General features: G+C 38.6%; 2 protein-coding genes across 3 annotated transcripts in view; one reads left to right on the plus strand and one right to left on the minus strand.

Moving 5' to 3' along the window:
* Positions 1-27,087, plus strand: part of LOC128706493 (SET domain-containing protein SmydA-8) — a 187,832-nt gene that overhangs the window by 118,861 nt on the left and 41,884 nt on the right. Inside the window, exon 9 of one of the 2 annotated variants that reach the window (XR_011392805.1) lies at positions 124-288. The exons of the other annotated variant lie outside the window; for it this stretch is intronic. The gene's annotated coding sequence lies outside the window, so the exon portion shown is untranslated. Of the gene's footprint in view, positions 1-123; positions 289-27,087 lie in introns of those variants that run through there. 2 annotated transcript variants of the gene reach the window in all.
* Positions 1-27,087, minus strand: part of LOC128705103 (broad-complex core protein isoforms 1/2/3/4/5-like) — a gene marked incomplete in the record, with an annotated part of 369,072 nt that overhangs the window by 62,904 nt on the left and 279,081 nt on the right.

Raw genomic sequence — 27,087 nt, forward strand, 5'->3', positions numbered from 1 at the left:
TGAACTTTTCTTTGCCCAATACAAGGCTTTTATGCTAAAAGTCTTAAAAGTCAGTTCTTTTTAGTATTTTTATTCTAAACTAACAATTTAGCATGTACTGTAATTACATATTTGTAATTACAGGAGCAGAGCTATGCCCATGGTGTACCATCTTCAGTACAGTTATGGTAGATGCTCACTATCAACATAATAACTAATTAGTCCAAATAATACAAGTTTTCATCCACTCACATAGGTAACATTTTCTTAAAGTGTCCATTCAGTTATACAATGAGACTGCATAACAGTTTGAAATGCAATGTTTATTAACAGTTGTTTTTATGTTACAGCATAATTAATAAATAATTATTATAATTGCAAATTCTTACTGATCAGTGCATGTTTTAAACCTTCCCTATATGCTGATAAGATCACAAAAAATTGTGGTTTATAGTATTGCATGAAAGTGTTATAATGAATATGTGTAGTATTACATTACATTAATGAAATGGCAGACATTTAGAGAAAGAAATGAAACTTGAGAGAAAATATATATACGTGAGACATTCAGGAACCTCCCCCTCCCCCCCCCCCCCAAAAAAAAAAATAAAAAAGTTAATTGTGAAAGCTGAGAAGGACAGCACAGTGATTATGAAAAACTTGAACAATAAATGTAAGTGAAGATGACTCAATAACATAAAACATCATAACTTTTTAGATTTAGAAAGGACATAGGATTAGATTTAGAAAGGACATAGGAAAGTATTGGTTTGGAAATAGGGTAGTTGATGAGTGGAACAGTCTACCTAGTTGGGTTATTGAGGCTGGGACTTTGAGTAGTTTCAAATTTAGGTTGGATAAGTACATGAGTGAGAGGGGTTGGATTTGAGTGGGACTTGCACATCGGAGCTTGTTTCTTGGGTGGCATTGAAAATTGGGTTGGTCAAATGTTTGTTAGTGGGATGAATTGTGAAGGACCTGCCTAGTATGGGCCAACAGGCCTGCTGCAGTGTTCCTCCTTTCTTATGTTCTTATTATGAAGAATGAATAGTGTACTATATCCTCTCTACCCATCCAAGTGACTGAAGGAATGAATACATTGAACTGTGCCCTCACTGCCCAGCCAAGTGACTGAAGGAATGAATACATTGAACTGTACCCTCACTATCAGACAAGTGACAGAAGGAAAAAAAAAAAAAAAAGGAAAAAGACAAACTAAAAAAAAAAAAAAAAAAAAAAAAAATTTTTTAGCCAAATCCTCCCAATGAAGATAAAACTATACTTTTTTTTTTTATACTTTCTTTAATGATAAAATCTAACTGTAAATTAAACTCCCAAGATATTGGACTTTAGTGAGTTCCCAAGATACCAGATTTTGGCGAGTTCCCAAAATATCAAACTTTAGTAAGTTCCCATGACACTGGACTTTATTAAGTTCTCAGATACCGACTTTGGTGAGTTCCCAAGACTGATTCTATTATATAATTTCAGAAAAAATGAAAAAAAAAAATAGAGAAAAGAATAAGCACTACTGGTGCAGTCTGTGAAAACAAGGAGCAAAACCAAACATTGAATTACTTAAAAATTAAGAGTAAAAAAATTTTTTTATTTAAGAGTTGAAAAACTACCCCAAAATTATATTTGTAACATAAGCAACAAAAATTATGGTGAATCATAAAGAATAATTACCTTTGTTATTTTTACTTAAAGAATAGTAGTACAAAGTTGATCAGACAAACACAAGGGCATCTGCTGGTACAGAATTCAGTTAACCAAGGATATTTTGCTGATGGATAACCCGCAAACACACCAGATTCAATCATTCAATATTTTTCTGGCTCTACTCTTTTCCATGCCTGAATCTTTTTTTTTTTTATTATTATTATTTTGGTCATAATTTCTTATGATTTTCAATATGAAGTATTTAAGAATGATATAATAAGAGATATGATCTATTTAAAACACAGAATTACTCAAAAGATGAACAAAGATTTGTTGCTCACAGATAATTTTAATTATTTATGGTTTTTATATTCTAGGATCATACACTCTCCCCCCACCCCCTGGAGGGATGACTGTACTCCCTTACAACTAACTTGGCACAACTCTTTCCAGTCAAAATTTACCTTTAATTAATCACAGCTTAATGGTACAACATCTCATTTTGTTTTAAATTTATTTTATATTTAGAGATGTAAGGATTTTACATTTATAAAAATGAATTCTGAGCACTGATAAATGCTTTTAAATGTAAAGATATTCAAAAGGATTCATCTAGAATTGTATCACACCTAGTCCTACATAATACGTACAGTATGATCCAGGTGCTTATTTATGGCCAAAATAGTGAGTTATTACTCTGTTGTTATGGTGTGCAAGTGCCAGGTAGGGTATGTGCATATAATTTAGTTCAATTACCAGCCAAAACAGAGGTGCTGGGACAGCAGTGATGATGGCCAGACTCTGGTGACAACCCAAGGAGATCCCTGCCGTAAGTAACATAATGGTGAGGCCTGCTGGAAGAACCTTCAACCTAGAGGAGCAGGGGCCAAATTTCTGGAGGAAGGACAGTTGTAAAGAACACTAAGAAAGGCCATAGCAGAGATTACACCAATGGAGACAGACTCCATAAACAGACATTCAAGACAGAAATAAAGCCAGTAGGATGAAAACTCCTGAACAAAAATTAAGCACCAGATGAGGGATTGAAAGATAAGAGGAAGTCCCTGATGGCTGGAAGACGACAAGCCCTGTCCAGGGATACAGCCAGAACTGATGGGAAAGAATCAAAGCTAAGGAAGTAGCAAATGTATGCCAATGTGTAGCAAATGTGTGCAGCACATCTTTACCTAGGAGCCTCCTCATGAGAGCTAGGGATTGAGGCAGCAGCATAACTATTGCAGTGGAAGGAAGCTGGAGAACAATACCAGAAAAAAAGAGCATTCCAATGGGAAGAGGGAACACTAACTTCATGGGCAGTGGTGGGAAGTTGTTGATGTAGGACCCTGTGATCGAATTAAGACTAACTAGTACAAGAGTCTGAGGTGCACCCTGTACCCTGAGGTAGAGAGACCCATGAAGAAGTGTCCCTAGAATGCAGAGGGTGCTGGCAGGGGTTGACCGAGTGAGAGGGGTGACCATTGACTGAATGTCTAGCAAGGCATAGAGTAGAGAAAGTCAAACCCTATATACCTGTAACCACCAATGGCATGAATGGTTGGGCATCATCCATCTGCAGCACCTTTTCTAAAGCCACACAATTTTTTTATGACCAGTACCTACATGGTGCTCACCATAGGAGTCGTTACCTCGTAAAGGGCTAAGTGATAGTGGAGGCTCCAATCTGAAGACAAGCAAAAGTGAGAGCCAAAATGATGTTTCAAGAAATAAAAAAAGAAAAGCTACATCTCAGAGTCCTCAAACACCTGTGGGATGGCCAAGTAAAAAGTAGCTGATAGAAGATAAGGCTAGCATAACTCTAAATGATTCAGAAGCATAATCAGTCCAGGAAATATGTCCCTACAACAAACGTGTGAGTTCTTGGGGGACACCATTGGAGTCAACTGGGGAAAAAACCCAGTTCCCATCATGGGCAAGCTAGTCCCACAGAGGATGAAAATACTTAACAGCTCTCAAAAACAGGAGATTGTCATTACTATTATTGTCCAGCATGGTCACTGCTGGCTGTTTGGTTGTGACAAAGTGGAGAGTTTGGTCCTGACATGAAGTCAAGGGTTGAATCCCAAAATTAGGCCCTGGGGCCCATCCAAACCAGTTTTTGACGAGGACCCAGAGGAAGATGAGGGATACACAGCAATTACTAATGAATCTCAGGAGAAAGGCAAGTCCTCTTGGAAAGCCTTGACAATGTCCATAGATGCCAGATGTCAAAACATGCTTCCTTAACATCTACAGATGATCCAGGAAGCACAATGGAAGAGCCATCCCATGTAAGAAATGGACATCATTCTCAGAAAGACATGACACAAATTCAGAAGTGGACAATATCCCCAAAGCTGCCCAGATGGAGAGCCAGCAGAATTCATCACCAGTAGAGTATGTAATGAGGTGGAAAAAATTTGGGTGATGACCTGATCAAGTACGTATACCCTAGCTGGTACCTATGGTGCCACAACAGTATAGAGGCCAGTGAGAAGAGGTAAATGAAGCTGTGTTGGGAAAATTGAGCACTTAAGACTACATAGAGTTTGAAGAGCTAGATATTAGGTAGGAGTAATTGATAAAATCCAAACTGAGCTCCCAAGGCTCCATAGCAAAAATCTGAATTACAAAGTCTTGATAAATTTAATGGCTTTAAATTTCTAAATACTAGTTAAAAAATTTTAGCTAATGCATAAATACATGTAGCTTAAATAAAAGATGGTACCATATATATATTTTATATTTTGATAACAGAAAACCACATTGGGTAGAAAATTAATGTGGTAGATGTTTTTCTTTACAAGCTTTCTCAAGTTAATCTAATGGATAGCAATATACCATCTATTAACTCTTTCAATGTCTGTCACATAAATCTACATTGATGCCAGGGTCCCTCACATAGATTTGTCATGTGCACAACTCACTCAGGTAAGCTGAGAGCTTATCTGAGCAAGTGGCCCAGATATGAGAGAAAGGGTCAGTGTGACGAATATGCACAGTATAAAAAAAAAAATTATGCTCCACGCAGTGCATGATGAGAAAAGCAAAACTCTGACCTCATGTTTGGTTTAAAACAGCAGCTTTGAGTGTTTTCTAGGATGGTTTTTATGGTTTTATTGACTGCTTCATGGTATAAATTGATAGAATGGATGACATATTATTGAAATAGAGAATTTTGGTTTGCTCCATGACTGTGAATAGCTTGAAATCAGCTTCAAAATAGCAGAAATATTCGACTTTTGCCAATTTTCCTCAGGACAGTAAGCCCCCCCTTATCACCTCCAGTCTGTTTAATGCATTTCTTCTAGGTCTGACTTAATTATTGAGACACTATAAACCATGATCAATGCTTCCTGGTTATATTTTATCAAAGAAATAAGGTAAATCTTTAAGTTTCTGTGTGATGATCAATTCAAAATGGTAGGCAAATGTAATATAATTTAGCAAAGGCCTGAGAATGTGATGAATGAACAGAGGATATGTTGTTTTAGTGCCTGGAGTGTCCACACTGTTTATTTTGGACTCGTCAAATTTCATATTTCTGCTATCATTACCTTCAGAGAAACAATTTCTGCCATTTCAGATTTTTTTTTTTTTTTTTTTTTTGAAATGTGGACACTGAGAACTTATAATTTTGGGGCTTTGGACAGTGAATGGGTTAATATACAAATTCTCTTACCTATGTGCTGTTTTACTAATATCTTCATCAACAGTTGGCACTGTAAACATTCTTGTGTAATAGCTAAGGGAATGTTGCCCTTTCCTATTACAGAATAAGGTTAAGTGTCAGTGAGCCATGTGGATGATTGTCACATGGACACACCTACATACAAGTGGATGATTGTCACATGATTGACATACCTGCACATGTGGATAATTGTCACATGATTGGCACACCTACATAACTGTCAAATGATTGACACATTTACATATGTGCATAATTGTCACAGACTGACACACCTACACACACGTGAGTGACTGCCACATGATCGACACACTTATGCACATGTGGATGATTGCCACATGATCAATGCACCTACACACATGTGAATAATTGTCACATGATCAACATGCCTACACACAAGGATAATTTTTCACATAATCAACAAATCTACACACATGTGAATGATTGCCACGTGACTGACACACCTATGCATATTTCTTGATGTGGTAGACAAAAAGAAATTCAGTTTTTGTCATGTGGTTGCTAAATTATTCCTCTAAAGAGATTAAGAACATTCTTACCTGTACACTGTATTCAGGTGTTAACAAGTGTCGTACAAATGCTCAGCTTTGGAGATTACTGTAATGCTAAGCTACAACTTATTACTTGTCTACAAGTGCACAACAACAAAAACAGGTCAATAAATATTCATACAAAGTGCCTCACCTTCACTCCTCCCTTTCCATGTTTTCAAGTCTCATTATAGCCTGGAAAATCTCTGTAAAAACCTATCTACTGGTAACAAAATATTCAACTACTGTTGTCTTGATATAAATGTATTCTATACATTCAAAAGAAAAATAGAAACAACATTTTATGTTGCATCAGCTATATGGCTCTACGACTGTTTTACAGATAATTCGTCTTCATTTCAAAGAATGACTAGCAAACCAAATTGGCACAGATCATGTTGTACCGCTGGGTAACATAGTGTAGCTGGTGCAAGCAACACTCAGTGTAGAGCATTCATGCTAGTGAGCCTAGTAAGGCTCAAACCATCACTCTACTGTACAGCACTTGCTCAAAATAATTATATTTGTACGGTGATAACTCAACCAATCTATGTGACCACACAATATGCAAACCAGATAATAACACCAGGATGGCAATAGTTCAGTGCCGCTAGTCGTGCACACAGCTCTACACTCGGATAAATTACATCACTGTATATGTGTCATGTAAAAGTTTAATTTTGGATCATGTGTATTGCTAAAATTGTAGCTAAGTTGCATGAGAGTGCTATGAGGCATGTGTTCAGTGTTAAGCACTGAGTGCATACTGAGCACACACTAATCATAGACATGAGTGACACATAAGCTACACACAACACTCACATACACAGCTACAAACTTAGATCATTCACACAACTGTGGAAGTGGCTACTTCTTTATACTATGTGGTGATGCAAAAGTAAATGTGTGTGCTACTATATAATAATAATAATAATAATAATAATAATAATATATTAACAAACCTGAGAAAAATAATTTTTTTTCATTAGTAACAAACCTACCAGAAAACTGAGAAAAAGATTTTTTAATTTTTTGAGTTAAATACAAATAGTGAAGGTCATATGCAAGTATACAATGCTTAGCAGCTTTAAAATGAAACATAAGTCAGAGTGTGGGAGTTTTGTTATTACCTTCCTAAATTTATGTACAGTAATTTGAATTTATATCAGAAATACTGTATACACTATGTTAAAACAATCTGAACATCTCCATAATCTTGAAGAAAAAAGTTTCTCCTACATTCTATCTCAGTTGCATTTTAAATAAATAAATCTTATTTGATGGCAGTTACACTTGAGTTGTGTGTATGTATATCAGTGTACTTAGTCAGCAGGAACCCCAACTTCCACATTTATCTGGGATATGATTCAAACATCAAGTACACATTAAATTACTAAAAGCCATTAAAATATTAAATCAATTCTGTATGCATATCTTTCACATTTGTTGCCTCTATTTACTTGATGTTTCTCAGCATTTTCAGTATCACTGTAGGCATTTAATACAAAGTTTGCTATCAATAATGGACTATTCCTTAATATTAATTGGATGTATAGTACATAATATACTTAGTTTCAGTCACATTTGAAGATACAACATCTTTCTTATAGACTTACAGTCATCTGGTCCATGTACATACAAGTACAGTACTGAAGACCCACTGCCATTTTATTAATTTGCACAAGAAGTGGTGAGAAATGAATAACAAAAAGGCACAATACCGTGACTGGAACAACACATAGATAACCCACACATAGGAGAGAGGAGCTTATGATGATGTTTCAGTCTGACTTGGACCATTTATATATGTACTCCCTCCTTTTCTCCTTTTTATTAGTGTGACTTTGTAAATGGTCCAAGTCGGACTGAAACGTCGTCATAAGCTCCTCTCTCCTATGCGCGGGTTATTTGAGTGGTGAGAAATGATACGATATAAAACTCCTTTAATGACCTCACATGATGTATTTTTTGTGTGTGTCATTACCTGCATGTTATATACTTAATTACACACACATAAGATAGTATACATCAGAAGTTGCACACTGTATGGTGTATGTGCAGTTATCAACTAGTTGCAACAAGAGCAGAGCTATGCTCATGGAGTCCCATCACTGCTACTTGTCATACTGAAACTGAAATCACTGACCATACCCCTGGTAAGAAAGGGAACAAAATGATTGGGAAAGACAAAGGAATAAAGTAGGTACAGTACCTGGGAAGAGAGGGGATCAAAATATAAGTGGCCCATTCGCTTTTGATTTTTATGAGATGAAGTGTACAGTATGCGTGTGCTTTACTGATTTTAGGGCAACATGATGTGCATGTATGTATACACAGTAGGCATCATGAAGATATACATATATATATATATATATATATATATATATATATATATATATATATATATATATATATATATATATATATATATATATATACATATATATATATATACACATGCTTATATTGCAAGTGCTCATTCAAATTTCCCTCAAGGATACATATTTTTCAAAATTATCATATCCTCAGGGTTGCAGAGTATCTGAGTGTGGGGGATTATCACCAAGTAGCACCTCAGTTATCATTTAGTCTTTGGTGATGGGGAGGCAGGGTGTGTTGACTATTTACTATCCAGCATTTATTAGCTCTGTTATTAACAGCACTGTGGAGAGTCTTTGCACCTCGTCAGTATTAGAAAAACATTGATCTTCTACAGAATTCCCAGGCAAAGTTAATTGTGTGTTGCAAGTACTAAACAGATTCTAAAGGTGAAATCAAGAGCTGTAAAATTATTTTGCCACTTACAACAATGGTGAGTGGCCTGCAGATTACACATGATAAATGAATACAGAAGGACCTCCACATCCACAGGTCTGTTATCCGTAGTTTACAGTGGCCCAAAAATAACCCTTAATTTTGTTTAATAATGACCTAATAGTGCAAAAGTAGTGATGGTAGTTCTTCAAATCCTAGGAGAAGCCGTGAAGTGATTCCCAATGGTGAAAAAGTGATAATTCTCCTCTTATTGTGTGTAATTTAGCAATCAAACTTTGCTACTATCCGTGGTTTTGGTATCTGCAGAAGGTCCTTGTAATTTGTCCCCTGTGGATATGGATGGGGGGTCTTACTGTAGTGATGATAATATTGCATAAGTTTGGTAAAATTTCCCCCCCAAAAAATAATTTTTTTTCTTATGAAATGATAGAGAATCTTTTCCTGATTGTAATGATACCAAAAAACAAAATTTGATGGAAAACTGATGGAATTATGCTCTCGCGAAGTTAGCGACCTCACCGATATTTATGAATCGGGGATTTTGCCCACTTTGAGCCCTATTTTCGGCTAATTCCATTGTTCCAGTCAACTAAACTCTCAGCTATTTCTTTAGAACTCCATTTTTTGTATCGATTCAGTACAAGAAACTGCCCATTTACTGATTTCAACTACCCAATAAAGTGGTCAGAAATTTGCAATTTGGCAAACTTCACGAAAATTAAAAAGTATGACAATTTCAAAATAGGGGTCCAGAATGAACAATGCAGACATTCCTGGCTCTAAAATAACATTTTCTTTGTTCGTCAGTCATGTCTCCAGGCCCCTTTGATATTACTCTTGCTTTCTATTTTGAATTTTTATTCAAACAAAAAATAGAAGATTTACTGTTATGCAGACTACTGCAATATTGTAATAATTGTATAAATAATGTCAACCCATTCATGACTGCATATTAGAATGGCTAGTTGGACATTTATTGGAAAATGACATCATTTGTTTACTTTTGAACATCGGCAAAAATCAAACATTTCCCCTACTTTGAGCTACATTTCAAGGTTCTTTTCATAGTAAAACCAATCAAAATCACCTCTATTTCTATAAAATATTTTCCATTCTATCAAATGAGACCAAGAAAACGAGAACACAACCATAAATACTATACGAAAATAGACCACAAAATCGGCATTTTAATTAAAAAATAAAACGGTCGGAGTGTTTTTTGTTTCATTATGCACTGCGTGCTGCAGGATTTTTTTTATATGATGCACACTGACCACACAGACCCATTCTCTTACATGTGGGCCTACCAGCTTTCTCCTGCTTGATTTGAAGCCGCTAGAATTTATGAGTATATATACGTCAAACACGGTGGCTCGTAAGACGTATATATTTATTTATTTATTTATTTATTAATTTGAACATGATACGGAGAAGTACAAAGGAATACAGTTATTAAAGTGCAACATGCCAAAGCCCTTTTATGCAGAGCATTATGGACAGGCTTAAAATTAACTTAAGATTAACTAAGCAATGATATATTCAGTGGTAAAAACATTATTGTAAACAAATAACAATTTAGCACAAATGAGTATTACAAAAGACAGGTCATATGGTCATTTACTGTGTTGCTGTGCATTCTTGGCACTAAAATAGCATATCCTCTGTTCATTAGTCACGTCTCTAGGCCCCTCTTATATTACTATTGCTTTCCAGTTTGATTTTTTATTCATATAAAAAATAAAAAAATTACTGTTATGCAGACTACTGCATTATTGTAAAAATGGTATAAATAATATCAGTGCACTAGTGAAAGAATATTAGACTCCCTGGTTGACGTGTATTGGACGTGTGGTGTGATTTCCTTACTCCTGAACACTGGTAAAAATTGAACATTTCCACTACTTTGAGCTCAATTTCAAGGTCGTTTTCATTGTGAAACTTATCAAAATCATCTCTATTTCTGCAATATGTTTTCCATTTTATCATTGAGACCATGAAAATGAGAATACGTACAGTGGACCCCCGCCTTACAATATTATTTCATTCCAGAAGTATGTTCAGGTGCCATTACTGAACGAATTTGTTCCCATAAGGAATATTGTGAATTAGATTAGTCCATTTCAGACCCCCAAACATACATGTACGAACGCACTTACATAAATACACTTACATAATTGGTCGCATTGGGAGCTGATCGTAAAGTGGGGGTCCACTGTACAACAATAAATACTATACGAAAATACACCTCAAAGTCGGCATTTTAATCCAAAAAAACAAGTCAGTTTTTTTTTTATTATTATGCACTGCATGCTGCAGGATTTTTTTTATGACTGCACACTGACCACACAGACCCATTCTCTCACATGTGGGCCTACCAGCTTTCTTCTGCTTGTTTGAAGCCTCTAGAATTATTGAATATATATACGTCTGAAACACTGGCTCGAAAGACGTATATATATGACCAAAACAGTCAAAGGGTTAATGACAGGCCTAGCAACTCGCCAATTTCAATATGACAGAGAACATTTGGAGCTTTATAGAGTTGTCAGCTTTTGTTTCTTGGTTATGCAAGTGTGGGATGGCACTGATTCTTCTACATTATTATTATTATAATAAAAAAGAAGCGCTAAACCACAAGGGATATACAGCACTGCAGGACAGGAAGGAAGCAAGGGTATCAGGTGGCAAAAGGGAGAGGGATGATTAGTAGGTTACGGAGAACAGTGGGGCAGTGGATAGTGCAGGGGTAGAGGGTAGCAAGAGATTGAGGTAGAAAGGACTGAGGGGAGTGCAAAAGGTATCATCATCAAAGTTTGTGGAGTAAATCAGTCGTTGTCAAGAAGTCAATGAAAGAGTAAGGATTAAAGGAGGGTCCATCAGCAAGAAGGGAAGGTAAAGAGAGTAGTAGAGCGGAAACGATGTTGGAGGTAAATTCTGCGTGCTTGTTAATGGAGAGGGCAGTCTAACAGAATGTGGCTAACCGATACTGGAACAGGGTGCCTCTCAATGAGATGAGTAAGACGAGTGTGGCCAATGCGAAGACGGGAGAGAGTAGTCTCCCAACTTCGACACTGATGACAAGAAGACGGCCAGTAACCTATACTCGGCTTAATAGACTGAAGTTTGTTACCGAGTAGATTAGACCAACGTTGTTGCCAACGGGTGTGAAGGTGGGTAGCTATTACAGCAAAATAGTCCGTAAATGGAACACCTCTATATGAAACTGGTAGGTCATGTACTGTTGATCGTGCAGCAGTGTCTGCCTGTTCACTGCCTTGTACATCAATATGACCAGGGACCCAACAAAAAACAATATCTTTATGCTTGGTAGAGATGCGGTGTAGCTAAAGTTGGATACGGAGAACTAGGGGGCGAGGTGAATCAAATTTTCGTATAGCCTGTAAAGCACTAAGGGAGTCTGAGCCAACCACAAATGATGACACAGGCATAGATGCAATACAGATAAGTGCTGCAAGAATAGCATACAATTCAGCTGTAAAAATGCTAGCCAAGGATAGTAAATGTTCTCGCACGACACTGTCTGGAAACGCTGCCGCGAATCCGATGCCATCAGAAGACTTAGAGCCATCTGTGTACACTGCGATGGCATGAGAATGAGAGCAGAAGTGGTCAAGAAAAAGAGAGCAAGAAGCTACCGTATGAAGTTGGGCTTTCGCGCAAGGGAGTGAGAAAGAACAGACTCGAACAGCTGGAACTTCCCAGGGGGGCAGGGAAAAGTGAGATGCTACATGAACATAGAAAGGTGATAACTGAAGGGAAGACAAGAGCAAATGTAGGCGAAGAGAAAAGGGACGGAGCAAACAGGGGCGACAAACAAATAAAGAATGTCTACTAACATTGGTGACTATTCTATATATATGGAAGGATTATGGAGATCATGAGAGTGAACATAGTAGCGAAGGCAATGGGCATCACGGCGATTGGACAAGGATGGAATATTCGCCTCAGCATAGAGGCTCTCAACAAGGAAAGAGCGAAAAGCACCAAGGCATGAACGTAATCCCTGGTGATGGATGGGATTAATGATTCTTCTACAAAATACTAGTTTAGGCAAATAACCCATAAAAATTTTAGTGTTTTTTAAACCAATATTTTATGGAGGATTCTCATTACATGTCCTTTTTTATGTGAAATATGAAATACTCATGATGCCTACTGCATTTTTGCATATCATGCATGACAGTGCAACTATTGAAGAAAAATTTGGAGCACTGCAGGTATCGACTGCAGGAGCTTTCCTGTCTCATTGGTTCATGGGCTGCAAGCCTATGGGTCAGACCACTGTCTTTGCAGGGAAGGCCTAGCAGCTTTGCCCATCCCACCTTTCATGTCTCAGTGCTCTGTGCATACATGTCTCATACTATACTCAGCTCAGTGTTTGTGAATTGATTTTTTATCTTTTCATCATACCTTATCTACATAGTAACCATGGCACCCAAGAGGAATGAGAATGACGATGAAAGTGGGAAGAAAAACTTTTTAAGTAGTATTCAAGTCTTGGTGTTATGAAGAAAACTGAGAGATTAGATAAGGTTAAAAGTGGTGCACATGTGGTGAAGATGGGGAGAGTCTGTGGCCTCAATCTATTCATTTAAAAGAAATTAGAAAATAAGTAACCCAGGTTGTGGCTTTCTAAAAAGAATAACACATAGGTCACAACAGTTAAGGCAGAACAATTACAGAGTAAGTGAACTGAAAAAAAAAAAACGAAGAAAGGTGCACCACTTAATTTCATCTTAAGGGGAAAAAAAAGCCTTATATTACTATAAAAGTGTGTGATGAGGAAGGAAGGCCTGAACAGGAGTGTGTGTTTAGCACAGGCTGGTTCAACAAGTTCAAGTAGAGTAATAGACTGCATAATATTAAGTTTCCCTTCAAAGTCCTTCTGCTGACTACACTACTGCAGGGAATTTTTCTGCCGAGTTATAGGAAATTATTTCTGAGGGTGACCATGAACTACAGTAAATGTTTAATGCTGATGAGACAAGTCTTTATTGAAAGAAGATGCCAGCAAGAATTTGCATCAGTCAGCAAGAGAAAAAGGGCACTGGGATTCAAGGCACCAAGGATCACTTTCCCTTGCTCCTTTGCAGTACTGCATCAGGTGATTTTAAATGTAAGCCCATGGTTATTTACCACTCTAAGACTCCCCATGCTTTGAAAGGTGTAGATAAAACCACCTTACCAGTTCTTTGGAGGTCAAACCAGTCAGCAGATAACAGTGGAATTATTTATTGACTAGTTTAAGCATCACTTAATTCCCGAAGTCATGTTTAACCTGTGCAGCAAGAACCTTGCATTCAAGGTTCTCTCTTGATAATTTCTGTACTCATCCAGATGCTTTCTTGGATGCTCACCCACCTATAACTGTTGTGTTTTTACCACCATATACAACATCCTTAATATAACCACTGGATTGTGGAATTATTAAGTCATAAAAGTGTAGCTACACACAAAAAGTGATACAGAAATTTGTTGCAGCAATGGACATAGTGGCAGACCTACATTTTTAGGGCCCTGAAGCTTTAATTGTTATGGGGAACCCTTCGCAACCAGTAACGGCTAGCCTACATGATACTTTAATAATCTTTTAATTTTTATTTTAATTATTTTGTATTGAATTACATTACAGTGGACCCTCGGGTAATGACATTAATCCGTTCCAGAGAGCTTGTCTTTAACCGATTTTTTCGTTATCCGAATTAATTTTCCCTATAAGAAATAATGGAAATCCAATTAATCCGTTCCAGACACCCAATATAATTTATTTACACGAAATATACATTTCCCTACACAGAAAACAATGAGACATGCAGAATAAACAATACTGAAATGACACTTGCCTTTATCGAAGATGTACTGATCAGTGATGAGATGGGAGGAGGGCAGAGGATGGAGGAGTTTGCAATTGTTTGGAAGGAGAGTCCCCTTCCATGAAGACTTCAGGTAACAAGTCCTTTTCTGGGGCTACCTCCCTTCTTTGTTGTTTAATGTCACTAGGACCAGCTTGAGAGTCCCTGGACCCCTGTCGCACCAAAAATCTGTCCAGAGAGCTCTGTTTCTGGCATCTCTAAGATTTCCCTAAAATGGGACACAACATTGTCCTATAGATGTTGCCAGCATGGCCTGCAACAGCTGTGTCAGGGTGATGTTCATCCATAAATGTTTGCACATAAGAAAGCAGGAACACTGCAGCAGGCCTGTTGTCCCATATTAGGCAAGTCCTTCACAAACCATCCCACTAACAGAATTGTATTTGCCCAACCCAATTTTCAATACTTCCCAAGCAATAAGCTTTGATAATTCTATTCACTCATGCACAAGTCCCAATCAAATCAAATCATGTGTGTGGGGAAATACCTTGGCTGGTATGTGGGGAAGTACCCTGGCTTGTATGTGGGGGAAGTACCCTGGCTGGTATGTGGGGGAAGTACCCTGGCTGGGATGTGGGGAAATTCCCTGGCTGGTATGTGGGGAAGTACCCTGGCTGGTATGTGGAGAAGTACCCTGGCTGGTATGTGGGAAAGTACCCTGGCTGGTATGTAGGGAAGTTCCCTGGCTGGTGTGTGGGAAGTACCCTGCCTGGTATGTAGGGAAGTACCCTGGCTAGTATGTGGGGAAGTACCCTGGCTAGTATGTGGGGAAGTACCCTTGTTGGTATGTGGGGAAGTTCCCTGGCTGGTGTGTGGTAAGTACCCTCACTGGTGTTCATAAGAAAGCAGGAACACTGCAGCAAACCTGTTGGCCCATACTACCACCATCACTATTACCCTCTACCACTACCACTTTCATATCTTTCTACAAACTTTTTCTTGAATTCTATAGTGTTTCTCACACTCTTTACTACAGGGCTGGCACTAGAAGCTTTCTTTGGAATCGTCCTCGCTGGCTTGTAAACAATGGCACACTGACTGTACATGGAGTGTCCAGGCCACTCACGCCACGCTGACACGTTCAGGATGAATGTCCTTAACCGAGTTCTTTTTTGGTAACCGAGCCAATATTTTGACACAAAAACATGTTGCTATCCAATTTTTTTTCATTATCCAATGACGTTGTTACCCAAGGGTCCACTGTAATATTATTAATGTTTTTTTTTTTTTAAAACCTTTCTCATACAGTAAGCCCAAAATTTTTAAGCAATGTGGACTAAAGGTGCTTCTGGGGCCCCTCCGGGATTAGGGGCCCTGAAGCTTAAGCTTCATTAGTTTCATAGTAGACCCACCCCTGAATTATGGATACTGACTCCGACCTTGCAGTACCAAACTTTTGGTATATATATTTAACATTACAGATGCCATTAGCTACATATATCAGAAGCATATGGAATGATGTGCCCCAATCAACATTAAATGTAAGCTGGAAAAAGTTATAGCCTAGTGTGGTGAATACTTTCACAAGTTTTACTTCACTTGAGAGTCGGGTGCTGGAAATAGTTCAGCTGGTACAGAGATTACCACATGAAAGGTTTTGAAGATATGCAGGATGATGACATGAATTAGCTCATAGAAGACGATGACAAAGACAGAAGTCCAGGGGACATGTTGGCAGAGCTCAATGCACAGACACAAAGGAGGCAGATAACAGAGGAAGAAGAACCTGAAGAAAAACTTGGTTAACACTGCAACAGTTACATGAGCATTTCCATATTATTGGTAAAGTTGCGCAGATTTTTTCATTGAAGAAGATCCTGATAAATCTAAAAACACTGCTCTGAACTGGGGCTTAAAGCAGCTGATGATGCTTTGGCATTAGCTGTATAAAGTACTGCAGGATAACAAGAGACCAAAGACACATTAAAAGATTTCTCACTACTCCAGTACAACCACTGACTTTAGTGATAAGAGCCTCAACTATCCACCTCAACAAATGATCCACAACCTTCAACCTCAGCCCAGGAGGACCATAGCATCCCTTTCCACTCTGTTCAGAATCATCATACATCAGTAACCACAATTTACGGTAAGAAATACAGTGGACCCCCGGTTATCGGCCAGTTCTGTTATCAGCCGGTTTTTCGGCGCCCGGTTATCGGCCGTTAATTCGGTGATCGGCTGTTTAGCTGGGGCTGCTTGCGCATCAGTTTGGCTGTCTCTCTCGGTGGCTGAGGAAGCTTCTGCTCATACATCCAAACATTTTGCTTATTTCCCATTGTAGTTTGTGTTATTTTTGCAGTGCAACTGTGAAATAAGTAACCATGGCTCCAAAGAAAGCTCCTGTGGTAAAGAAAGTGAGAAACACCATGGAATTTAAGTGTGAAGTGATAGAAAAGTTTGAGAGTGGTATGAAGGTGGTGGAACTTGCCAGGAAGTACAGCAAGAATAAATCAACAATTACATCTATCCTGGCAAAGAAAGAACAAATCAAGGATGCTAATGTTGCAAAAGGAGTAAATTTTCTAACTAAACAAAGGCCACCAATCATGGAAGAGATGGAGAAGTTATTATTAGTGTGGATTAAGGAAAAAGAATTAGTGAGAGACAGTGTTATAGAGTCTATTATTTGTGAGAAGGCAAGGCAGTTGCATGAGGATCTTGCAAAGAAAATGCCTGGAACAAGTACTGCAGTTTGTGAATTTAGGGCCAGCAAAGGATGGTTTGATAGATTTAAGAAGCGTAGTGGCATACATAGTGTTGTAAGGCATGGTGAGGCTGCAAGTTCTGACAAATGTGCAGCAGAAAAATTCATGCAGGAATTCCAGGGGTACAAAGAGGCTGAAGGATTCAAACTCCAACAAGTGTTCAATTGTGACAAAACAGGCCTGTTTTGGAAGAAAATGCCAAACAGGATCTACATTACTCAGGAGGAAAAGGCACTGCCAGGACACAAGCCAATGAAAGACAGCCTTACTCTTTTGTTGTGTAGTAATGCTAGTGGGGATTTCAAAGTGAAGCCTTTACTTGTGTATCACTCAGAAAATCCCAGTGTGTTCAAGAAAAACAATGTCATGAAGAATAGATTGTGTGTGATGTGGAAAGCTAATCATAAGGCATGGGTCACAAGGCAAATATTCAGAGTGGGTTAATGATGTGTTTGGCCCAAGTGTGAAAAAATACCTCCTGGAAAAGAAATTGCCACTCAAGTGCCTCTTGGTACTGGACAATGCTCCTGCACATCCTCCAGACTTGGAAGATCAAGTGTTTAGGGACTTCAATTTTATAAAAGTGAAGTTCTTGCCTCCTAACACCACTCCTCTCCTCCAGCCCATGGACCAGCAGGTCACTTCTAATTTCAAAAAACTCTACACAAAAGCAGTGTTTCAAAAGTGCTTTGAAGTGACCTTGGACACTCAGTTGACTCTAAGAGAGTTCTGGAGGAATCACTTCACTATCCTCCATTGCATAAGCCTTATAGGTAAGGCTTGGAAGGGAGTGACTTCCAGGCACTGGGGAAGTCCCTTTGGTTGGAGGTGAGTGGCGAGGATGTGGAAGAGTTGGTGGAGGACCACAGGGAAGAGCTAACCACTGAAGAGCTGCAGTGCTTGAACATGAACAGCAACAGACTGCAGCTGAGGAACTTGCTCCAGAGGAGGAGGAAGAGGGAGTGAAGGAGGTGCCTTCTTCATTAATTAAGAACATTTGTGCAAAGCAGAATGATGTGCAAAGTTTTGTAGAGAAATACCACCCTGACAAAGCTGAAACAAGCCATATCTGCAACATGTTTAGTGACAAAACCCTGTCCCCCTTTAGGGAAATCTTAAAGAGATGCCAGAAACAAAGCACTCTGGACAGTTATTTTGTGAGACAGGGGTCCAGTGACTCTGAAGCTGGTCCTAGTGGCATTAAAAGACAAAGAAGGGAAGTAACCCCAGAGAAGGCTTTGCTACCTTAAGTCTTCATGGATGGGGATTTCCCTTCCAAACACTAACTCCTCCCTCTTTCCTCCTCCCTATCTTCCAGAAGCCAGCATTAGCCTTCAATAAAGGTATGTAATATTTATATAATCGTTAATTTTTTTTTTTTGTGAATACTTCTGTCTGGAATGGATTAACTGTATTTACATTAATTCTTGTGGGAAATATTATTTTGGCTTTCGGCCATTTCAGTTTTTGGCCTACCTTCTGGAACGGATTACGGCTGATAACTGAGGGTCCACTGTATTTATGTAACATTTTTAGCCTTAACCCTTTCACTGTTGGTCCTGTAATATTACAGCTTGCAAGCCGGTGTTGGTCCCATAATACTACACCAAAATTCTAGTGGTTTCCAATCTTGTTGGAAATAGCTGGTAGGCCTACATATGAGAGAATGGGTCTGAGTGGTCAGTGCGTGCAGTATAAAACAAAAAATCCAGCAGCATGCAGTGAGAAAAAAAAAAACTGCAAACTGTGTTTTTGGTTTAAAACAGCGGCTTTGCGGTGCAATCTTGTTTTCTTGGTCTCATTTGACAGAATTTAAGATATATTACAGAAATAGAGATGATTTTCAATGGTTTACAGACTAAAAGTACCTTGAAAGTGAGCTCAAAGTAGAGGAAATGTTCGATTTTTGCTGATGTTCAAGAGTAAACAAATCATGTCACGTGTCCAATACACGTCAACTGGTGGGTCTAATATGTTTTCACAAATGCGCTGATATTATTTATACCATTTTTACAATAATGCAGTAGCCTGCATAACAGCGTAATATAAGAGGGGCCCTGAGACATGACTAATGAACAGAGAAAATGTTATTTTAGTGCTAGGAATGTTTGCATTGTTAATTCTGGACCCTATTTTGAAATTGGCCTTCCCTGAATTTTGTATGAAATTGACCAAATTATCAATTTCTTATCACTTTATTGGGTAGTTGAAATAGGTAAATGGGCAGTTTTTTGTACTTAATCAATAGAACAACCTGGAGGTTACCTGGAGGTTATTCCGGGGATCAACGCCCCTGCGGCTCGGTCCATGACCAGGCCTCCCGGTGGATCAGGGCCTGATCAACCAGGCTGTTACTGCTGGCCGCACGCAGTCCAACGTCCGGCACTGACTTTAGGTATCTGTCCAGCTCTCTCTTGAAGGCAGCCAGGGGTTTATTGGTAGTTCCCCTAATGCTTGATGGAAGGCTGTTGAACAGTCTTGGGCCCTGGACACTTATGGCGTTTTCTCTTAGTGTACCAATGGCGCCCCTACTTTTAACCCTTTCAGGGTCCGTCCCGTAGATCAACGGCTTTACGTTGAGTGTCCAAACCGTAGATCTACACCAAAATTCTAGCGCCGTCAAATTTAGCGCGAAAACGCTCATAGGCCTACATGTGAGAGAACGGGTCTGCGTGGTGGGTGTGCGCCATAAACAAAAAATCTAGCCGCCCGCATAGCATTGTGGGAATGCCGGCTCAGTTACCCTTGTCCACCATGCCTCGTTGCAAGTCAGCTCTCACTCCCCGGAAAATTGGGACTCTCCTCTTCCTATCTGATAGTTCTGACACTGATGGAAGTGGAAATGAAGACGAATTCTACGGCTTTGATCAGTTAGTGACCGAAAAGAATGACCAGGATATCGATAATAGTGCAGAAAACCCTGACGATCCTCAACCTTCTACCTCTGGTGTGGGCACTCGTGACTCACGGTCGGTTGTTCCTCATCGCAAGAGAAAACTAATATTTTCACGTGGCCAGGCAATTGACTTCAGTAATGATGATGATAGTGACGTGGACTGTGATTTTATTGCGCTCGACGATCATTCGAGTAGTGATAGCGAGGAATCATATTCACCAGTGAAGCGTCGGTATGTTCGCCGCCGCATGCGCTCGGGTAGTGTACCCTATGCTGTGCCCAGGGGACGGAGTACATCCCGTGGCCCAACACCAGTTTTAGGTAGTGATAGTGAGGATGATGTGGCTACACTTGGCATGGATAGACCACAGGCATCAGTGGATGGTGTTAGTGGTGATGGTAGTGGCACCGCCATGCGTGACTCACCAGGCCACGCTGGGACCCACGCTGCTCACTCGTCAGTTCAAGGACAAAGTGGAGCGCCAGCCACCAGCCCACCACAACCACAACCACCCGCACAACTAGCCTATGATGTCCAGTATCCACCAGCAAACCGTATGTGGGATTGGCAGCAAAATCCCAATTTTGTTCCCAAGCCTCACCACTTTGATGACTCTCAAAGTGGAATTCTACCTATTTGTCCCCTTGGAACCACGGCCAATGAACTGGAATTCTTTGAATTATTCTTTGACCAGCCATTGATGGACATTATTGTCAGGGAAAGTAATAAGTATTTTGAGTACACCATGGCAAATACGATCTTATCACCACAGTCAAGACTACACAGGTGGAAAGAGACGACTGTTGCAGAAATGTATTTGCTTTTTGCAACAATAATGCTTATGCCTCACATCTATAAGCATAATATAAAAGCATACTGGTCCACAGATCGGCTAATTTCTACCCCGGTCTTCAGTGAAATCATACCAGTGAACAGGTTTATCTTACTCTTACGTATGTTGCACTTCTCTGACAAAACCAGGCCTGACAGAAGTGACAGGTTATACAAGATTAGAAATGTCTTCATGTATCTCAAACAAAAGTTCAGCATATACTTTTATCCATTCAAGAATCTTAGTAATTGACGAGTCTTTGATTTTGTTCAAAGGTAGACTGTCATTCAAGCAGTATATACTGAGCAAGAGGAAACGCTTTGGTATAAAACTGTTTGTACTCTGTGATTGTGACAGTGGCCTGGTGTTGGATATTGTTGTATACACGGGTAGTAAAACATTGAAAGATACCAAGATGTTATTGGGTATCTCAGGTGACGTAGTGAGAAACATGATGGCACCTTATCTTGGTAAGGGGCATACATTATATACCGATAACTGGTACACAAGCCCATTACTCAGTGATTTCATGCGAGTGAACAAGACAGATGTGTGTGCCACAGTGCGTTCTAATCGTAAACATATGCCCAGGCTCAACGCAGGTGCTCGTGGTGATGACATGCAGGTGTTTACTGCCAATGACATCATGGCATTACGGTGGCATGACAAACGAGATGTCACATTGTTGACAACCATTCACCGTAATGAAATGCAAGACAGTGGCAAAGTTGATCGAGTGACTAATGAACGTATTCAAAAACCAGTGACAGTGATTGATTATACACAAAACATGCGCTTGGTTGACAAATGTGACATGCAGATTGGTTTTGTTGACTGTGTTCGTAAGAGTTACAAGTTATGCATGAAACTTTTCTTCCATCTCATGGACATTTCAATGCTCAATGCATATAATATGTACCAAATAAAGACTGGCAACAGACCACTGTATGGTGAATTTTGTTTGTCTGTTGTCAGACAACTCATAATGAAGTACCAGGTAACAACACCTGCTATACAACACGGTCCTCGAATTCCTCAGGATATACCCAAGCGTTTGAGGAGGGAAGGTGATCATTTCATAATACAACTTCCTTCAACTCAGAAGAAATTTGCTCAGAAGAGATGCATCGTCTGTGCACAAACAAAAAGACGGCAACAAAGACGCAAAGACACTCGGTTTATGTGTGAGGAATGTAAGGTGCCTCTGTGCATGGTGCCTTGTTTTAAGGAGTTCCACAAGCTCCAGCAGTTCTAAAACCATGTTCAGTGATTGGTGGTTAACGCTCTCGCTTCACACGGTGAGGGCCTGGGTTCGATTCCCTGCCAGAGTAGAAACATTGGACGTGTTTCTTTCAACCTGTTGTCTATGTTCCCCATCAGTAAAATGGGTACCTGGGTGTTAGTCGACTGGTGTGGGTCGCATCCTGGGATACTGACCTAAGGAGGCCTGGTCACAGACCGGGCCGCGGGGGCGTTGACCCCCGGAACTCTCTCCAGGTCTCCAGGTAATATGATAGAACATTAGTATTATACAAGATTTGTGCATGTTTATTGTAATAAACAACAGTGGTAAACAATAATATGATAATAACTTTAGTGCGGTTATTGTGTTCAATACAGTGAGTTTATATATAATTATATACAGTATTGGTCTCTCAGGCCCCCAAATGTTAGTAGGAATAGAAAAAAATTGGAAAAGAAAAGAAAAAACAACAAAAACCGCAAAATAATGTAATGCGCGTATGTTGAATTCGTCGATGTTGCCGCCACCACATCATTTTCGACAAACTTCTTGGCACTGTATCTCGGTAAGTACTGATCAGATTTTTTTTTTCTTATTACCTTCACAAAAATATGCTCTTTAATTCTGTAAGAAAAAATAATTTTTTTTTTTTTCAAAATTTCTTGGACACTGGAGCACCACTTCAGATTTTGGCCTTGGACCCTGAAGGGGTTAATTGGGAGGCATTTTGCATCGTCTGCCCAATCTTTTACTTTCGTAGGGAGTGATTTCTGTGTGCAGATTTGGGACCATTCCTTCCAGGATTTTCCAGGTGTAGATTATGATATATCTCTCCCTCCTGCGTTCCAACGAGTACAAGTCAAGTGCTTCCAAGCGTTCCCAGTAGTTAAGGTGCTTGACAGAACTTATACATGCAGTAAAGGATCTCTGTACACTCTCTAGATCTGCAATTTCACCTGCTTTGAATGGAGATGTTAATGTACAGCAGTATTCCAGCCTAGAGAGAACAAGTGATTTGAAGAGGATCATCATTGGCTTGGTATCTCTCGTTTTGAACGTTCTCATTATCCATCCTATCATTTTTCTTTGTACTTGTGATCGTGGCACTGTTGTGATCCTTGAAAGTGAGATCCTCAGACATTACTACTCCCAGGTCCCTTACATTATTTTTCTGCTCTATTGTATGGCCAGAGTTCTAGTGTAATAGTTATGAGTTTGGTCAACTGGAACAATGGAATTGGCCAAAATAGGGCTCAAAGTTGGCAAAATCACTGATTCATCAATATCGCTGAGACTGCTAACTGAGCAAGAGCGTAATTCCATAAGTTTTCCATCAAATTTCATACTTTTGGTTTCATTACCATTGGGAAATGATTCTCCATTTCATAAGAAAAAATAACTTTTTTTTTTTTTAAATTCTTCAACACTGAGAGCAAGTTTGTGAGCAGGGGGTTTCAACATTGAAAGGGTTAAGCAATACATCACGACAACCAAGTACAATTACATTATCATTTTAATTATTCTTACAATTTACCTAAAAAAATTTTTTTTGCCATTTTTTGAGACCAGGGAACATAACCCTGTTCTTTGGGTTGTTTCATAATTTTTTTTAGTCGATGCCATTTTCAAGAATGTAACTACCATCTACTGTACTTGATTTTTATTTTTAAATTTCTAGTAGTTTTAGAATTTAGAATAATTTTCTTCTAAATCATTTCATTGTATTACCACTCTATTTCTAGTGTCCCTTTGACATCTCTTCTTTCTTAGTTCATAGCTATGGATCTCCCTGATGATGGCACCACAAAATCTATCAGTTTTTGTATTTGATAATCTTAAACATTATGTGATTATCATATCTCCTGTTATTCTCCTGTCTTCTTTGCAGCTCACATCCTTTAGTTTAGGACTTCATAAATCCCACTATGGGAAAAATGTCATCAATAAAAGTGAAAGTAGGCAGTCTAAGTTGTAGTAATGCTGTACAGTATATAGTGTGAATAGTTATTAAAGGTGAGACTTTCAGAAAAGATGGAATATGGTGCAAATTAGGATGTTGAAAGAGTGACTGTCAGAACAATGAAGTAAAAACATTCTCTAATGAATGACACGATCAAAAGGTAATGAAGCATCAGAAGAGCTGGACTGTTCTTGTAGAGTGGCACCGCCATGTGAGATTACCGACTGAGAGAAGTGTATCCAATATGTGGATAATACAAAAATTTCTGTTTTCCTCACCGACAACAACAAAAGAAGGATGGTTATGAATGCAATTATAGTTTGGTGGTACAGAGACCAGTGGAATATTATAAAAGACCAGCTGAAGATGGAGGGCTTGACTATCAGTCTCCCAAGAAAAACAAGGCAAAATTTTAAATAAATTCAGTTTACTAAGATATGTGACTCATAGGAAAGCTGTGAGATTTATCAAAGCATTTAGGAATCAAAGAGTAGGCCAATAAGTTACACAGTTTAGCATCCTGGTATACAGTATAGAAAACATATGGGCATAGTGTGGAATGATGGAGCTCTACTGAAAGACCTTGACCTTGTCTCAATGAAAGATGCCCCAGCTGGAAACGAGTCAAATATGTTGTGACAAGTTGGCTACCGGTCGACTGTCCATGGCAGCACAAGTCTAGTACAGGTCCATCATCACAAATCCGGCAATCAGACATCGTGTTCCATCAGTTATTCGGCACTAATTCCGGCTAGAATAATTTCAAATTTCCAGGGTCACCACACCAACCTGCTGGTATTGTTTGGTAGTGCTACTTGCTGCATAAACCATTCCAATTTCTTTTTCTCCATTTATTATTATAACCTGCTTGCTTTTAGCCCAAGCCATGGTTCTAACGAATAAAAGAAATTCTTCTTGTCGTGTAAAGCACCTACACAGTACATTGTCCATTAAAGATAAGGTGGCTTTGAAGCCACTGTCCGTTGCCATGAGCTCAGTCTCGTGATGCAGGGGAATATGCTTTATTATTAAGCTAATATCAACACTACAGCTTATTTGCCTATCACAATTGATCTAATGACATAATAAACAATATAACTAAAATAAAAAACATGTTAAATACTCCAGAATGAATAATATTTGACATAATACCGAGCAGTTCGATGGAGGTATGAAAAGAATATGGGATACAAGTACCATTTTCCTATCCCTGTTTTGGGGGCTTACATTAGAGAAAACAAATTATAGCATAGGGCCAACTGTGATATACACTAGCACTGCACCATAAAACTGAAACAAAAAGTCTATTTTCTCTACATAGATTATCACACACATCCTAGACAACCTAGGATAACCCCCAAAAAAAGTCAAAGTGGCTTATTTCTAGTACATTACCTGGCTTGGGCTAGCCATATATGATTTTTATTAAATACTTGATTCCTAGCCAGCGTAGAAACACTGGGCGTGTTTCTTTACACCTGTTGTCTATATTCACCCATCAGTAAATGGGTACCTGGGTGTTAGTGGACTGGTGTGGGTCTTATTCTGGGACACTGACCTAATTTGCCTGAAATGCTTAGCATAACAAGGGGCTTTCTATATAGTAGTATGTCACTGATGTCAGCTAGGCCTGTATACCATGTACATGTAGTAAATAAAGATACAGTGGAACCTCTACTTGCGAGTTTAATCCATTCCATGACCTTGCTCGCAACTGGATTTGCTCGTTTGCAAAGTAAATTTTCCTCATTTAAATTAATTGAAATGCAATTAATCCGCTCCAGTGGAATTCTGTACTTCAATAATTACACTAATATCAAGTCTACGGATTATTTATCTATCTCACTTCATCTAATATGACATAATAAACAATATAAATAACATAGAAACCTGATATATACTCTGAAATGAATAAAATATGTCATTCATGTACTGGTATGGGTGGTGTCGGCGGTGGACGAGAGTTTGTCTGGAGACCGGGCAAAATTCTTCATGAATAATTTCGCTAATATCATCTGTACATCTTATTTATATATCACAGTTCATCTAATACGACATAACAGACAATATAAATAACACAGAAACACGATATATACTCTAGAATGAATAAAATATGTCATTATGTAACAGGTGGAGGCGGCCACAACCGCTCCCTCTTTGTTGTGGTAAACACTGCCATCTAGTGACGGCCTTTTGAAGCCGTCTATTATTATAATTATTATATGTAGTACATTATTATTATATATGTATTATTATTATACATATTATATTATTATTATTGTATTATACTATTATTATTATTATTATTATACGTATTGTTATTATTCATATTATTATTATACATATTATTATTATTATCGTTATTATTATTATTATATAAATTATTTGTAATTTTTATTCACACAAAAAATATAAGATTTACTGTTATTCCTAATTGCAATAATTGTATAAATAATGTCAACCCATTCACGACTGCATATTGGAATGGAATTTGTTTACTCTGAAACAGCCAAGCAATGGACCATTTCTCCTAGGTTGAGCTCAATTTCAAGGCACTTTTTGTCATGAAAGCAATCAAAATCCTATCTATTTCTGCAATATATCTTCCATTCTATCAAATGAGACCAAAAAAAACGAGAATACAACCATAAAAACCATTCGAAATTACCACTAAGGGGTGGCTAATTGCTGAGAAGTGAACTCCATTATTTATGCTTAGATTTCTTTCATTTTTGGTGTACGTTAAGAAGCATCTTTCCATCATACATTGCCCAAGTTTCAATAAGATAGTCCAACAAACAAATGAGATACAATTCCCGAGATCAACAGCAAGAGCCCCTCACCAGTGTCAAGGAACCTGCCTTGAGGTCTACTCGCTTGTGGAAATTTTGCTCGCATATG

Source organism: Cherax quadricarinatus, chromosome 3 (assembly GCF_038502225.1).
Source record: "Cherax quadricarinatus isolate ZL_2023a chromosome 3, ASM3850222v1, whole genome shotgun sequence".
Taxonomy (NCBI): Eukaryota; Metazoa; Arthropoda; class Malacostraca; order Decapoda; family Parastacidae; genus Cherax; species Cherax quadricarinatus.